Below are 15,714 nucleotides of genomic sequence, written 5' to 3'. Positions count from 1 at the left end.
ACACACACACACACACACACACACACACACGACCCAAACGGGGGGCGCGCGCGGGTGTCCTGTCAACTGGTCACAATAAACGCTTAACGACGTTGAAATCGCTTACAATCGTAACGGCGGCCGGAATGTCACCCCACCCGCAGGGACGCGCAGGGACGCCCCTGTTTGATGCATAGTGCTGCTCCTGACCTCACCCGCCGCCGCGCCTTCTCGTGCGCGCCTGTCTGTCGCTTTATCCCGAACGGCGCTCTGTCTGTCTCTCTCACACTGGTAGGGGACGCCCCGTGAGTGCGAGAGAGACAGAGCGACGCGAGCGCCGTTTCGGAATCGGCCCCGTGCACTGGCCGCGCCTGGCTGCGCTTGGCGTGTCGTCTGCGTTTACGATTTTGGCCGCGGTCCAGCCGCGCCTGCACTGCGAAAGGCCTGCATGCTGCATGCAGAGAGGCAACCTGCTGGCCCGATGCTGGCCCCTTTAACCCAACAAACAACGAGCAGGTGACAATAATGAAGCAGCGGCGGTGGCGCCGCCTGGTGGGACCGGTTCGGAATGCCCCTCCCCCTTTCCCTCCTCCCTCCCTTTCTCCCCTCCCCCGCCACCGCCTTGTCTCGCGCGACGCCTCGCGGTGCTAATCGGGCCGATTAATTACCTGGAATTACCACTCTTTTTTACCGCTACACTCTAAAATGCCTCACGGTGAAAGGCTGCGCCAAGCGAGGGGTGAATCACTAGTGTACTCATGTGTACAAATTTGCCTGTACTCAGTGTACTCACCAGTTTAAAATGGGCGAAATACTCTAGTTTTTCGACCGATTTAACGTTGAGTGCCGTTAAAAACGCTAAATAAAGCCTTAAAACGTTTTAAATTGTGAAATTTATGAGTTAACCAAGGTGTACTCACCCGTACTCATGTACTCATGTGTACACCAGAACGCTGAGTGATTCACCCCTCGGCGCCAAGCGCATTATGGTGGATGTTTTCTCGAAAAAAATCCGACAAAGTATCTGTTACGGTAGAATGAATTTTCATAGGTACAAAGCCAGCTGCACCACCAAATTTGGGAGAATTTTCATTATAACATGGACAATCTTCTCTAGCTCTCCATCATCACGCTTGACTTCAAAGCGTGAAGCTTCAAGCGTTTTTGTATGCTTGAACGAAGCGTACAACTAACTGCGCTACCAATGTAATACGTACTCCCTGACCCATAAGACTGTAGAATGTACATAAGACCGCTTTCACAGGGTGTCGTCAAATCTGTTTTGTTGTTGTTTTGTTTTCTTTTTTCCACCTCACTTCAGTACGGCGCGTGTACAGTCGCGCACAAAACGGGCAGAGAATTGAAAGAGGTTAACGCCGCTGTTTACGGGCGTTCGAGAGATCGAATACCTCGTGACGCTACTGCATTGCGGACGTAAAAACGAGACGCGCGCACTCTTTTTTATTATTTTTTATTTTCTCTTCCCGGACAAACAGTGGCCGCTCATCCTCATAACCCTGTCGGCACCGTGATCGTCATAAAACGGTGAACGACGGACAACGGGAGGCGGCGTGTTGTAAGAAGTTGTTCCGTGCGCGGAGATCGGGGAGCTGTGTCCATTAGCCTAATCCGCGCTGTTGTTGATGTTGTGCCTTCCAGGACGATTCATCGTTCATCTTCGAGATATCGAAAGGCAGACGCGGCGCGCCGAGCCGCGCTGCACTGCACTGCAACTCAAGCCGCTCCGCTCAGCTTCGCTTGCTTCGCGGCCATGTCCGTGTCCGCGCAGGACGAGCCAAAGGTAGGCACCAGAGCGCTGCATTGGTTGGTTCGGCCAACCCAATGATGCCTTCGGCTTGAGCACCAGTTCGGTTCGACCCGAACCGAAGACAGTTCGGTTCGGGTCGAACCGGGCGAACCGAAGACCCGTTCGGCATTTCGTCTCCTTTTTCGCGGTCCCTGAGAAGACGGACCCACTCGGACCGTCAGTCGGGCCAAAACCTTAGTTGGGTCGAACGACACCACTTCATTCGAAGACGTCTGCGCATTTCTGTTAACAATTTAAAAAGTAGCCGAATCCACCCGAGTGCGCCCGAGTGCGACACCGATGGTGCTGCTGCTCTGCGGCATCTCTCGGAACCTCTCGACGGTTCTTCCGAACCAACCAATGCAGCGCTCTGGTAGGCACAGCGATGATTCTAAACCTCGCTTTCTGTCTCTCTCGCTCTCACGGAGCTTTGCGAACAGGTGCGAGAGAGACAGAGCGGCGAGTGACGCTGAGTCCGCCGCTCAAGGCAGGGGGAGCAAGATGAGACGACAGATCAGCATCTCCGCGTGACGAGGGCGCGAGCTGCACGCAGACGAAGAAGAGCATCTCAGCGGCCAGAGCAAAAGGTAAATCTAACATGAATTGTCGCTCTCTATTTGCAAGTGTCTCATGCTCATTGGTCCAGATTCTCCCCATCTGATCGCCTGGCGGAAATCCTCGTTTATGCTTCATTTCTGCGTAACATTTTCAAGTTTAAGTGTAACTTATGCTTGACTCAAGCGTACAGTGAGGCTTTTAGTTTCGCCAGTGTGGCCGTTCACTTCATGACCGCCCCGTGCGCGCCGCGGTCCGATTCCTCCCAGTGTAGCCGCTCTTGGCTCGAATTTTACTCCTTAGTCCTGACCCGACCTAACCTAACATGGCACCGTTTGTGCGGGCGTGCATAAAGATGTACATGGCTTTGACGGCTGATCGCGCGGGCCGATAGGGGGCGCTGCCCTCACGGCGGCGGCGTTGCGGTGCTCGAGCCTCATGTACGTCATGGGCGTGTTGGACCTCGTGGACGTCATGCACGTCATGAATGTGAACGTCCTGGACGCGCTTTGGACGTCCTGTGTGCTTCGGACGTCCTGTGTGCTTCGGACGTCCTAGACGTTTTGGAGGTCAGACGTCATGGTCGACATTGATGTCATTGGACATCGTGGACATCGTGGAGGTCGTGGACGTCTTGGACGTTTTGGACGTCTTTGGGGGTCACGGGCGTCATAGACGTCATGAACGTTGTGGACATCGTGAACGTCGTGAACGTCGTCGACATCTTGAACATCGTGGACATCGTGAACGTCGTGGACATCGTGAACGTCGTGGACATCGTGAACATCGTGAACATCGTGGACATCGTGAACATCGTGGACATCGTGAACGTCGTGGACATCGTGAACGTCGTGGACATCGTGAACGTCGTGAACGTCGTGGACATCGTGAACGTCGTGGCCGTCATGGAGGTCGTGGACGTCGTGGACGTCGTGGAAGTTGAACGTCAAGGGCGTCATGAACGTCATGAGGAACGGCGAGGACCACCCCGCACCGTCCGGGACTCGGTCCGGGATGACCCACATCCCCGCGCACTCCAAGGCCTGCCGCGGCGCGTCTGTTCGGGACCACCGATCCATAAAAACGGCCGCCAGCAGACTGATCCCGAGGTTCGTTTTCGACGCTCTGTCTCTCTCGCACCCATACGGGACGCCCCATGAGTGCGATAGAGACAGAGCGGCCTAAACGATTCTCGGAGTCAGTCTACAGCGCGCGTAGAGTGCATGGCGCCAGCGAGAGGAGAGGGGCCTTCAAATCATAAAAGCCGCGGAAGATCCTGGAAAGCGTGCCTCAGCGCCGCGCAGCGCCCTTGGGGCCTGCACTGCACAGGGCGCCCACACTGGGGAAAATTCCAGTGATGTGGCTATTCCGCTCTGCTGCACTCAAAAAAGAAAAACTTTTATTCAATTTTAAAAAATTACTTTTCGAGTTCAAAGTTAATTTTCATGTATCAAGAAATGTTTTTCTCTAAGTGTGACTCTTGCAGAGAGTGATCTGGTCACACCCTTTTCGCCGTTTTGCGAAGGATGTTTATTTTGGTATCGACACTCCACAGACAGCTTCCAGTGAAGCCACGTTCGATCGGGCGAGCCATGAGAACCATCCCTCTTCTTTTTTTTAAAGAAAAATATGAAAAAGATGAAAAAAAAGTAAAAGAATAGCCATCGTGTGAAATGAAGGCGAGTCCGGCGATATGCGGCGCCATTGTTAAAGTCTTGCCTCACGCTGATGGATGATTCGCCGGCATTATCGGTCAGCCCCCCTCCCCCTCCCCTCCCCTCCCCCTCCTCTCCTCCTCATTCTGTTCCAGCCTTCCTGTGTGAAGCCAGCTCGTGCACTGACTGACCACAGGGTCGACTAAAGCAGCAACCATTTTTAGGGGCACCCACACAACAGTTAAGAATTTTCTTCATTGCTTATTAGAAGAAAACCCGTTAAGTTTTATCAAAAACGAGGTAATCATTTTGTCTTGTCAGTGTGTTGTGCTGCGTGTGACACGGCTGGGTGGGAGTCTCTGCAGCGCGGAGTAGCGCGGTTCAGCAGCGCCGCGCGTGGGGTATGGCCAGCCCGGCCAGCCCCTTGGACTGCAGCAGACCGATTCCGAGAGTCGTTCTCGTCGCTCTGTCTCTCTCGCGCCTATAGGTGACGCCGCATGAGTGCGAGAGAGACAGAGCGACGAAAACGACTCTCGGAATCGGTCTGCAGAGGCGCGCCGGCCAATTACCAGGTAAAACGCGTGGCGCTACACCGCGCTACACGGGCACGCCACTGGCAGGACAATGACCAGTAATAACCGGCACTTCACGCCGCTACTCGGGTTCGGCGCTCCGCGACGCCGGCCAGTGGGTGGAGTACATGACGCGCCGCGCCTTCTCGTAAAAGGGTTGACCTGCAGACTGATTCCGAGAGTCGTTTACGTCGCTCTGTCTCCCTCGCACTTATACGGGGCGCCCTATGAGAGCGAGAGAGACAGAGCGACGAAAACGACTCTCGGATTCAGTCTGGTGGCGCAGCGTTGGCCGCGCCTCGCGAAGCTATCCCGCGCTGTGGAGACCTTTATCGGCGCGGGGTATCGACCGGGCGCGCCTCACTCCACATCGGCTGGTACAGTAAAGCGCGGCAACTTTGTTGCGGGCGCGCTCACCAACACACACACACACACACACACACACACACACACACACACACACACGACACACGACACCGGCGGCGCCAAGTGTCGGCCGCGGGTCAGCCTTTAAACCGCCCAATCCGGAGAATGAACGGCGTGCTTTACTGCGCCCCCAGCTGGCCGCGATTCCGAACAGGTATGCCTTCGCCGTCGCTCTGTCTCTCTCGCGCTCGTGGGGCGTGCCGTGAGGGTGCGAGAGAGGCAGAGCGACGGTGCTCGGAAGCAGCTACACTGCAGCCCCGCGACGACGGTGGCCTCCCTCCAGCCCCTCTGGCTCTACAGCTGCTCCGGCGGCGCCCCGCTCCGTCCACTGCTGCCAACATTCGGTTTCTCAACGCGCGCCACCCACGGCGCGGCCGGTGACGCGCCGCGGCGGTGTTGGCGGCACTTTTCAATTTCGGCCGGGTCGGTGTCGATCTGCGTGGCCGAGTTTGCGGAGAGAGAGAAAGAGAGAGAGAGAGAGAGAGAGAGAGAGAGAGAGAGAGAGAGAGAGAGAGAGAGAGAGAGAGAGAGAGAGAGAGAGAGAGAGAGCTTTCAGTCCTTGTTTGTTTTGGGGTCCCGGGGGCGAGAGGCGCGTGTGCTTCGAGCAGCAGAAGGTCCGCGAGGCCGCCGAACGCGCAATTGTCTCTCCACGCTACTGTTGCCTCAAAGCGCTCGAGGCACTTAAAGGTTAGGTGAGGCGTGCTAAATGCGCTCTGAACTTGAACCCCTCGCGGACGGCCGAGAGCTTGGCGGCCCGAGGCGCGGCCGCTTGATTTACACTGGCGCGGTCGCCTTGGCGCATCGCCTTCCAGTGTGCCTCCTCGCCAGCCTTCATTAGTCCGACGTCGTCTGCCGCGTCGTCCGCGATGACTATTCGCAGAACGGCAGGGTCGACATGAGCCCCGTCCCGATTGAGCCCCGATGACCTGAGCCCCGGCAGAGCCCCGGCCGAGCCCGACTCGAGCCCCGACTTGAGCCCCAACTGAGCCCCGATGGCCAGAGCCCCGACCTGAGCCCGTTTTGAGCCCCGACCTGAGCCCCGTTTGAGCCCCATTTGAGCCCCGCGCCAAAAAGTTGCAATATCTTCACTAAAAAAGTTCAAAAATGGAAGTTTTTTGGCGTGGGGCTCAAGTGGGGCTCAAACGGGGCTCAGGTCGGGGCTCGAACCGGGCTCAGGTCGGGGCTCTGGCCATCGGGGCTCAGTTGGGGCTCGAGTCGGGGCTCAAGTCGGGCTCAAACGGGGCTCTGGCCGGGGCTCAGGTCATCCGGGCTCAATCGGGATGGGGCTCATGTCGACCCTGCCCGCAGAACAATGCGGCTCAAATGCCGGTCCGGTTGGACGCGGTTTGACTGCCGCTCTGGCTCCGCGCTGCTCTGTGTGCGAATAGTGCGAAAGGTCGCCCCAGCGTCGTCGGGGTGCTCCGTGCTCCGCGTTTCACGCTCTGCCCCGGCTGCCGCCCGGGCCGCCGGGCCGCCCAGTGGGCCAGAAGACCGGTGGGGGCGGCCAAAACTCTAGAAGAGTTTTGAGCTCCGGAGTCGTTCTTCTTACCGTTAACGAAAAAGAGAGACACTTATGTCGCAGCTGGCCACGGCAGCGGGTTACTACTTGGCTCATCACTGCAGCCCGATTCCTTGAGTCGTTTTGGAGGGGCGAGGCGGGCAAGGCCACGCCCTTGTTTCCACACGTTGTTTCCCACGCGTCGGCGCCTTGTCGACTTGCAGAGCAAGCGGAGCGGAGCGAGCGCGGCGCAGCCAAATTAAGGGGGCGGTGGCAGGAAGCGGCCGGCCGCGCCGCGCCGATGACGGGGAAGTCTTCCTCCCGGTGGCGGCGCGACGTCCGCAGTGGCCGTCTTACAGTGGGCGAGACAACCAGAGGTGGAGGTCGAAATGCCGGACGAGTTTTGAACTCAAACCGAACGTTAGACCGCACCAATCGATTTGCTCTCCGAACGAGGATTCCATTGGTGGGGTCACACGTTCGGTTCGAGTCCTGTATCGCGAAACCGGGAGCTCAAAACGCGTCCAGAGTTATGGCTGCCTGCGGTGCAGTCTTCCGGCCCACTGTGAGGTCATGGCCTTGGTGGGGAGCGCGGCGTGGAGGGCACAGCGGGGCGGCCCACCCACGCCAGATCAGGTGCGGTTCCAGGCTTCCAGGACTGTTCCAAGGACGGGATCAGGCAGTGTTTCTCGCTAACTTACAGAGGTAAAGCAGTGGTTTTTGCCTGAAGTAGTGCTTCTTCGAGTGTCAAGCAGTACTTGTTGCCTGCCTTCCTCTCTCTCTCTCTCTCTCTCTCTCTCTCTCTCTCTCTCTCTCTCTCTCTCTCTCTCTCTCTCTCCTTCTCCACTCCACCAAAACCTCAAGAAACACTAAACCTGCATGACAAAATTGTGACAAAATTCACACACCCCCTGGCCCTACTGTACTTTTCAATCCCCCCAATAAAACCAATTTTTAAACTTAAACTCTCTCTCTCTCTCTCTCTCTCTCTCTCTCTCTCTCTCTCTCTCTCTCTCTCTCTCTCTCTCTCTCTCTCTCTCTCTCTCTCTCTCTGTCTCACTCTCTCTCACACACACACACACACACTCAAAGCGTGTGCCGAAGGGCTGCGAGAGAGACAGAGCGACGACACCGCTGTGCGGCGAAAAGTTTGGGGACGCTCTGGCTGCGCTCTCGCCCTCCTGGGGGCGAGGGAGGAGGGGCTCTTAATTACACGTCTGAGTTTGTGCGAAAATAAAAAGGAATCGTGCTCGGGGGAGGGGGAGAGAGAGAGAGAGAGAGAGAGAGAGAGAGAGAGAGAGAGAGAGAGAGAGAGAAGAGCAAGGTCGGGGAACGTCGTATCGATCCGCGTCAAATTAGGACCTTTCGACGGCACGATTAAGTCGCGACCCGCTTCACGCGATTCGGCGGGGTTCGGCACGACGCGGAGGGGGAGCACTGGCAAGATAAATAGAAGGCGGGCCGACGACGCCCTGCCACGCCCCGCCCCGCCCCGCCCCCGCCCCGCCTCACCCCGCCCCGTCCCGCTCCGCCCCACCCCGCCTCGCCCCGCCCCGCCTCGCGCTTCGCGGAAGGCAGACGAGCCGCGATAGATGAGTCGACCGATAATTTGGGCCGCGCCGTGTTGTTGTTATTCGCTCCATTTTATTATTTTATTTTCGAGGCACGATCCGTTTCGTCCCAGTCAAAGGCGTCAAGGCCAGAAACAAGGAGACGGTCTCCGTAAATTTCGCAACAAAAAAAAAAGATTGTGTTTTTTTGTTTCAGTGCGTGATGCAGGATTGCAACTTTCGCACGGACCCGACATGCAGAGGCGTGGATCCAGTTGGGGGGTTGAAAGAACAATAGGGTACTTTCGTAGATCCCTGAGCCGGAAGCACACAGACGCCATGTTGGCGGAAGTAGATCCAAACTTGACATGGGAAAGAGACGTTCGTCAAAGGTATCGCCCACACTTGAACATAAACAGTCGTTTGATACTTGTTTGCAGTGCATATGTGTTTCGCGAGCAATATTTGTACAGCTCGGCTATAGTTTTGGATCCGAAGAGAGGTTAGTTTCCGGCCAATTTGGCGTCTGCTGGTCTGCTTGCTTCCGGTTCAGGATTCTACGAAAGTACCCTATTGACATCCCCTTTGTCCCCAGCAAGCAGCCTGAAAGGTAGGCCGAAAGCCACACTCTACCCCTGAAAGCAGGCAAAGAGTGCCACTTGGCCTTCTGGACAAGCAGAGGATCATTTGTGGTCCAACTACTTCAAGTGGCCACGCGTCGAGTCTGAGAACGCCGTGCGGGACGTGGGTAGGCAGTCCCGCAGACACGCCTGCGTCCGGGATGCCTACCTCCCAGGCGACCCATTACCATTACCACTACGGGCTACCACACATGATCGTATGCCGTTTCGGGCCCGACACAAGCTCGCCTGCACTGCAAAACACGCCGAGGCGATACCCCGCGACGGAGAGTGGACACTGTGAGGGTCATGCGGCACCCGCACAATGGGCCAGAAGACCGCTGGAGGCGGCCAAAACTCCAGACGCGTTTTGAGCTCGAGAGTCGCTGAATTGGACTAGAATCGAACGTGTGACCTCACCACTGGATTGCTCTCCGAACGAGGAATCCATTGGTGGGGTCACACGTTCGTTTCGAGTTCCATTTAGCGACTTTAGAGCTCAAAACGCGTCTAGAGTTTTGGCCGCCTCCACCGGTCTTCTGGCCCACTGTGCGTCGAGCCGCGAGCCCCGCGCGTCGACATCTGCCGTCCACGCCGATTCGGCCGCCTGTTTTAAACGCCGCGTCCCCACCGCGGGGGGTCCCCTCCTCCCCTCCACCCTAGACGCCCCCGCGCCCCCAGCGTTCCCTGGCAAAAAGGCGCATATTAAATTTAATAAATAATTAATTTGTAATTAATTAATTTTTTATTAGAGTTGACTTTAATTAAATTTTGTTAAATGCTAATTAAATCTTGTTAGTGGCCAAGAATAGAGCTATCTATGAACACGAATAGACTAATTAATAGGTCAGGCTGAAATGAAATTTAATTATTTTTAATATGTGAATAATAAGTTTTAATTATATTTAATTAAATTTATAAGCGCTAATTAGAGCTTTATTAAGCTGTAGTTTAATTAAAACACATATGATTTAATTAAATCCCTACCCACGTTAATGAAAATGTTGCATACCAGTAAGTCAGTCAGTGTTGAGATCTGCTATTTGAGCGTGAGACGGCATTCTCCATGGCCGCCCAACTCTCCAACACTTGTGTGTCAGAGGCAAGTCTAAAAATCACATCGCACTTCCTTGAGCGCGATGGAGGAGAGTGAATAGCCTGCGCGACTAGTGCATGTGGCGATGTGAGTCAACACCGCGAGCTAAGGGACTAAAGTAGACCTCAGCGCCATCTAGCGGCGGACAGACTTTTATTAAACTTAATTAAATCTTGCAGGGGATAACACCAAGTTCCTTAACATATGGCAACACCTACTTACTCGTGAGAGGATTTAACGACGAATATGACTCGACACTCTTGTTTGTCACCGGACTTTTCAAAGAAACCTTTGGCGAAATCACACTTAACATTAACTACATAAAGTCTTTATTAAAAATGATAATAAAAGCTAATAAATGTTTATTAAACCCTCTTTGTTAACAAGTTTTAATCAACATTTAAAACCTTTTATAAACGGTACTTGTTAAAATTAATTAAAGTCAATAAGCACGCGTGATAAAATTAATTAAAACACAGCCCCTAATAAAAAATTAATTAAGAATTTATCAAAATTTATTAAATGTTAATAAAAGTTTTTTACGAGGGTTGGGAACCGGGCCGCGAGCTGGCGAGCACTGCAAGTGCAGGTACAGCGCCCGCCGCTCTGGATGCGACTTTTCGCCGAGAGAGGGCGCCACGGCCTCCATGTCGCGCTGCTCGCGACCGCCGTCCTCGGCGTCCGGCAGACTGATTCCGAGAGTCGTTGTCGCTGTCTCTCTCGCACTCACGAGGCGTTCCCTGTAGGTGCGGTGCGAGAGAGACAGAGCGACGACAACGACTCTCGGAATCAGACTGCAGCTCGATCAAGACGTCGTCGGCGAGGGGCTCCGCTTGTTGGCGGTTGTGGCAGATTTAAACTTCCCCGCAGACAAATGGGCCGAATTGGCTTTGCCCGTCACGGGCATGGCGGCCCGGCTCGGCGGCTCGCACCGCGCTGCTGCAGAGCGCTGCGCCCATAAATTAAATGGTTGACATTTTCTCGGCAACGCGGTGGCGGCGCGGCGGCGGTGCGGGCGCTCGGCGTGTCATGTCGCCGTCGATGCTTTACACCGCGCTGCAGCGCCGAACTTCGTCGCGCTGTCTCTCTCGAACCCGTCCCGGCTGCCTCATGAGTGCGAGGGAGACAGTGGGACGCTGTTCGGGTTGATTTGCGGGCGCCGCTATCCCAACCGAGACAAATTAGTTATTTTGGCGCCCGCGCGTCCGAGCCGTCCGACGGCGTCCTGGACGGTTTCGGATGGACGGCGCGCACAGTTGGCCACAACGGTGGAGCCGGTCATATTTTCGGATAGGTTTTGAGCTCTAGAGTCGCTAAATATGACTCAAACCGAACGTGTGACCCCATCAATGGAATGCTCTCCGAACGAGGAATCCATTGGTGGGGTCACACGTTCGGTTGGAGTCTCGTTTAGCGACACTGGAGCTCAAAACGCGTCTGGTGTTTCGGCCGCCTCCGCCGGTCTTCTGGCCCACTGTGCGGCGCCGCCCCCGGCCCGGGGGTCCGGCGTGGGGATCGCGTCGAGGCTGCGGCGCATCCATCTTACCAGCGGACACCTGCCCGCGCCCGTCGGCCTGCCTGCCTTCATTCTTCATAAAACGACCCCCACTGGAAGGAAATCTAGAGTAGCATGTGGCGGCCTGGCGCGGCCTGGCGGGCGGGTACTCCACTCGGCGAAAGGAGTCGACCCTGCCCGACGGTGGCGCTGCTGCCGCTGCACTGGGATGCGATTCCGTAACCTCTGCCGGGGGTCGCGGGCGACGCATACCCAGAGAGTGCACCGCATCCGCCCCCTCCCTCTTTTTTCCAATCTCCTGGCACGGTGACAACCATCTGGATTTGAGAAACAAATCATCGCGGCGCACTCGCGCGGCCGATACTGCCCGTCGTGAATCCTCGTCGCGGAGGTGTTCAAGGCCGCCGCCGTGCCGCCCGTCCCGTCGCCCGTGGAGGATGGCCTGGTCCGGCTGGGCGATACCCCGCGCGCAGAGTACCCGCCGCCGGGGCGGGTCACAGTGGGCCAGAAGACCGGTGGAGGCGGCCAAAACTCCAGACGCGTTTTGAGCTCCAGAGTCGTTAAATGGGACTCGAACCGAACGTGTGACCCCACCAATGGACTCCTCGTTCGGAGAGCAATCCATTGGTGGGGTCACACGGTCGATTCTAGTCCTATTCAGCGACTCTGGAGCTCAAAACGCGTCTGGAGTTTTGGCCGCCTCCACCGGTCTTCTGGCCCACTGTGCGGGTGCCGCATGACCCTCGCAGTGTCCACTCTCCGTCGCGGGGTATCGCCTCGGCGTCGTGACCGCCTCGCCTTTTCTCTCCGACTCTTGAATCTTGACTCTTGACAGTGCCGAAATTGATTCGGGCCAAAACGGCGCCGCGTTCATCACCGGCCCATCCCCGCCTTGCGCAAGCCTTGCCCGCCGACAGGCACGTGTCCGCAGTCCGCCGTCCGTCCACTCACCAAGTCGTTTTCGTCGCTCTGTCTCTCTCGCACCCAAACGGGACGCCGCACGAGTGTGAGAGAGACAGAGCGACGAAATCAACTCTCGGGATCAGTCTGCAGCACGCGCCGAAACGCGGCGAATACGGGCGGTGGCGAAACGACAACACGCAGTGTATAGACGCAGCGCCACGACGTCCACGAAGTGTAGCACCTTGCCAAACCTGCCCGCCGCCCCACGCCGTTGTCCGCAGTGCGCGGCCGCCCCGCCGCCCACTCCCAGCAGCGTCCGGCCGGGTCCGATATGATTTCGAGAGGCGTTTTCGTCGCTCTGTCTCTCTCGCACTCATGGGACGTCCCATGGAGGTGCGCTAGAGACGTAGCGACGAAATCGACTCTCAGAATCAGTCTGCAGGCCGCCAAGACCCCCGGCGTCGCGGTGGGACGGGGACGGAAGTCATATCTAGCGACACCGCCGCCTGGCGCCGGGTGACGTGCTCCGCCCCATGATCGACTGTCTGGACTCGCGGACAAACGGTCGCGGGGGCCTCACGCCTCGTCGGTCCTTCACGCCGAGGCGGGGCGGGGCGGGGCGGGGCGGGGCGGGGCGGGGCGGGGCGGGGCGGGGCGGGGCGGGGTGGGGCGGGGCGGGGCGGGGCGGGGCGGGCGCAGCGCGCCACCCGTTCTGCCCTGACCGACCGACCGGCCGACCTGTCAGTTTTGTAAGCGGGGCAATATCATGCGCGCTGCGCGCTGCGCCCGGCCGGGGCAGACAGGCAGCCATCTCGCGCCGAACACGAGCAAGGCATCGCGGAGCTGTTAAATCCAGCGCGCTTTGTTCGAGAATGCACGCGCGCCCCGTCCCGCCCCGCCCCGCCCTGCCCTGCCCCGCCTCGCCTCGCCTACTTAGTCGCTATTACGCCGAGGCGCTTGGAGCCCGCCGCCCCCGCCGAGTACCCGGGCCTTCCCTCGCACCCCATCCAGTGCACCGTCATCCCGACCGGCCCCGACATCTCCATACAGTGCGGGCCCGGCGGCCGCAATGCGAGCCCCCGCTGGGCCGCGGGCGCATCGCGCTCGCTCGGCAGCGGACTGATTCCGAGAGTCGTTGACGTCGCTCTGTTTCTCTCGCACCTGTACGAGACGCCCCATGAGTGCGAGAGAGACAGAGCGATGAGAGCGACTCTCGGAATCAGTCTGCACGGCTCAGCCGATGACATATTGATGGTGCTCGGGGCCGGCGGGCCGGCAATGCGACGGCACCACGATGGCGCATCGCCGCTCACCTCCCTGATGACAAGACCGTCGCTTCTCCGCATTGATTTGGCCGACGGCGAGCCGCGCAGCCCCGCGCGGCGGCCTTGCTCAGCGACAAGTAGTGCTGCGCCATCCTCGAGGTCCTCCGCGGACTTTCAGTTCTCTCTCTCTCTCTCTCTCTCTCTCTCTCTCTCTCTCTCTCTCTCTCTCTCTCTCTCTCTCTCTCTCTCTCTCCTCGCTCTCTTCCTGCAGCCGGCCGGTACGATACTGGCTCACGACGTGTTCGGTTCGTTAGTCCGTAATTTACTGCGGCTGGATCCGTTTTTTTAATTTAAAATTTCGAGTTATTACTCGCGGCGGAGTGTACACGCCGACATGTTTACAGCCCGGGCAACAATTAATCTTCTCCGAGCCCAGCGAGCCAAGCGGGGCGAGCTAACCCGAGTCCCTGACCTACCCCACGCCGTTACGGCTTACGGGCCCTTTGCTTGCGCCAGGCGTCGATACTCCGCGTCGAGGGACCGGGCGCAGCGGGCAAGGGGTATCTCCGCCTGCCAGTCCGCGCCACGCGCTTCTTGCAGTGGAGTGTACCGGCCGGCAGCAAAGGGCGGAGAGTGCACGGTGGGCGAGAAGACCAGTAGCTGCGGCCGAAATCCCGGACGCGTTTTGAGCTCCAGGGCGTCGCTAAATGGGACTCGACCCGATCGTGTGACCCCACCAATGGATTGCTCTCCGAACGAGGAATCCATTGGTGGGGTCACACGCTTGGTTTGAGTCCCATTTAGCGACTCTGGAGCTCAAAAGGCGTCTAGAGTTATGGCCGCCTCCACCAGTGTAGGCGCGGATAAGCAGCCTCATTTCCTTTGTCCATCGCGGCCCTACCTCTCGGCCAGCAGCAGGCTCAGATTTACGAGTCTGTTTTTGCCGTTTTGGCGCGAAAAAACAAAGAGGCGCGAACGAGGCTCGCTGGGCGTGCTGAGCCACCGCGGCTACCGACGCTCTTTCGCCACGACGCCATTGACGACCGCCCTTTCAGTGCGCACGACTTATCTCGCACTATTGGCCCCACCAGAAACAATCGCATTATTCGCAGTGCCGCGCAGAGACGGGTCCAGAGAGCCGGCCGGAGGGAGGGGCAGAGTGGCTCTTTTTATGCCTGCTTACAGTGGTGGCACAGTGTGGCTTTTTGCATACCTTTCAGGTGGCTATCTGGAGGCCAAAGGGGGGTCCATTGCTCTTCTGCTTCCCTACTGGATCCGCGCTTGAGCAGTGCTGCTTGCACGGCTTGCACGCTACCGACGGCAGGTCCAAGCCTTTGTTTACTTCTCGCCTCATTCCGCGAAGGATTGCCTCGTCGCTCTGTCTCTCTCGCACACATGGGGCGTCCCGTTGGGGTGCGAGAGAGACAGAGCGAGGTCGCGACTGCACCGCCTATGCATACCCAACAGTGGAGGGGCGTTGGAACGAATCTTCGGGATGGTCGTGGCCCTGCCCAGGCACTGCCGCCGCCCTGCCCCTGCCTCGTTTGTTCCATAGTAGGCGTCTCACTGCCGTAATGATGGCTGCTAAACCTATCAGCGTGCTTGTTGCTTGTTGGCGCAGTTATTTATTCATGATCGAGTTGTTCAAACGCGGCGGAGGGAGAGAGGCAAGGAGAGTGTTGCCAGCCCTGACTGGCCCGCCGCGCGGCCTGCCGTCTGATTCCGAACACTGCTTCGTCGCTCTGTCTCTCTCGCACCCCTACGGACCGCCCCATGAGTGCGAGAGAGACAGAGCGACGAAAGCAGTGTTCGGAATCAGACGGCGGGCTGCCTGCAGTGCCGCGTCTTCGTCGCTGTGTCTCTCTCGCACCGATACGGGACGTCGCAAGAGTGCGAGAGAGACAGAGCGACGAAGACGACTCTCGGAATCGGTTGCTGCTCGGCCCGCCCCGCGCGCTCCCAACGACGATGATGCTGTAAATAACGACCCCCGACAATCTCCAGAGCATCAGCAGACGGCTGCTGTGACCGTGCCGTGCCGTGCCGTGCCGCGGCGGGCTTTAGCGTTTTGTTTTAACGATTATTGCCCGCGCGGCTTCGCGGCATGAGGGGTCAATCCCGCGGCCGCCTGGCCGTCCGCTCGCCAAAGCAAGCGCGGCCCGACAGTGGCGTGCGCCGAGGAAGGCTGCGGCGCGACGCTCCATTTCGTCCAACGTCCAGCAGAGACTGATCCCGAGAGTCGTTTTCGTCGCTCTGTCTCCCTCGACCTTTC

At 57.9% G+C, this 15,714-nt stretch overlaps 1 long non-coding RNA gene across 1 annotated transcript; it reads left to right on the top strand.

The window, feature by feature from the left end:
- The first annotated feature begins 1,655 nt into the window (after nucleotides 1-1,655).
- Nucleotides 1,656-8,323, top strand: LOC117650122. The gene is made up of 3 exons (XR_004588022.1): nucleotides 1,656-1,780; nucleotides 2,227-2,373; nucleotides 8,260-8,323. It is a non-coding gene; the product is annotated as an uncharacterized LOC117650122 (long non-coding RNA).
- Nucleotides 8,324-15,714: the final 7,391 nt, after the last annotated feature.

The sequence above is a fragment of the Thrips palmi genome, unplaced genomic scaffold (assembly GCF_012932325.1).
Source record: "Thrips palmi isolate BJ-2018 unplaced genomic scaffold, TpBJ-2018v1 HiC_scaffold_4, whole genome shotgun sequence".
Classification (NCBI taxonomy): Eukaryota; Metazoa; Arthropoda; class Insecta; order Thysanoptera; family Thripidae; genus Thrips; species Thrips palmi.
The sequence above is the reverse complement of the archived record's forward strand: the minus strand, read 5'-3'. Positions and strand labels throughout refer to the sequence as shown.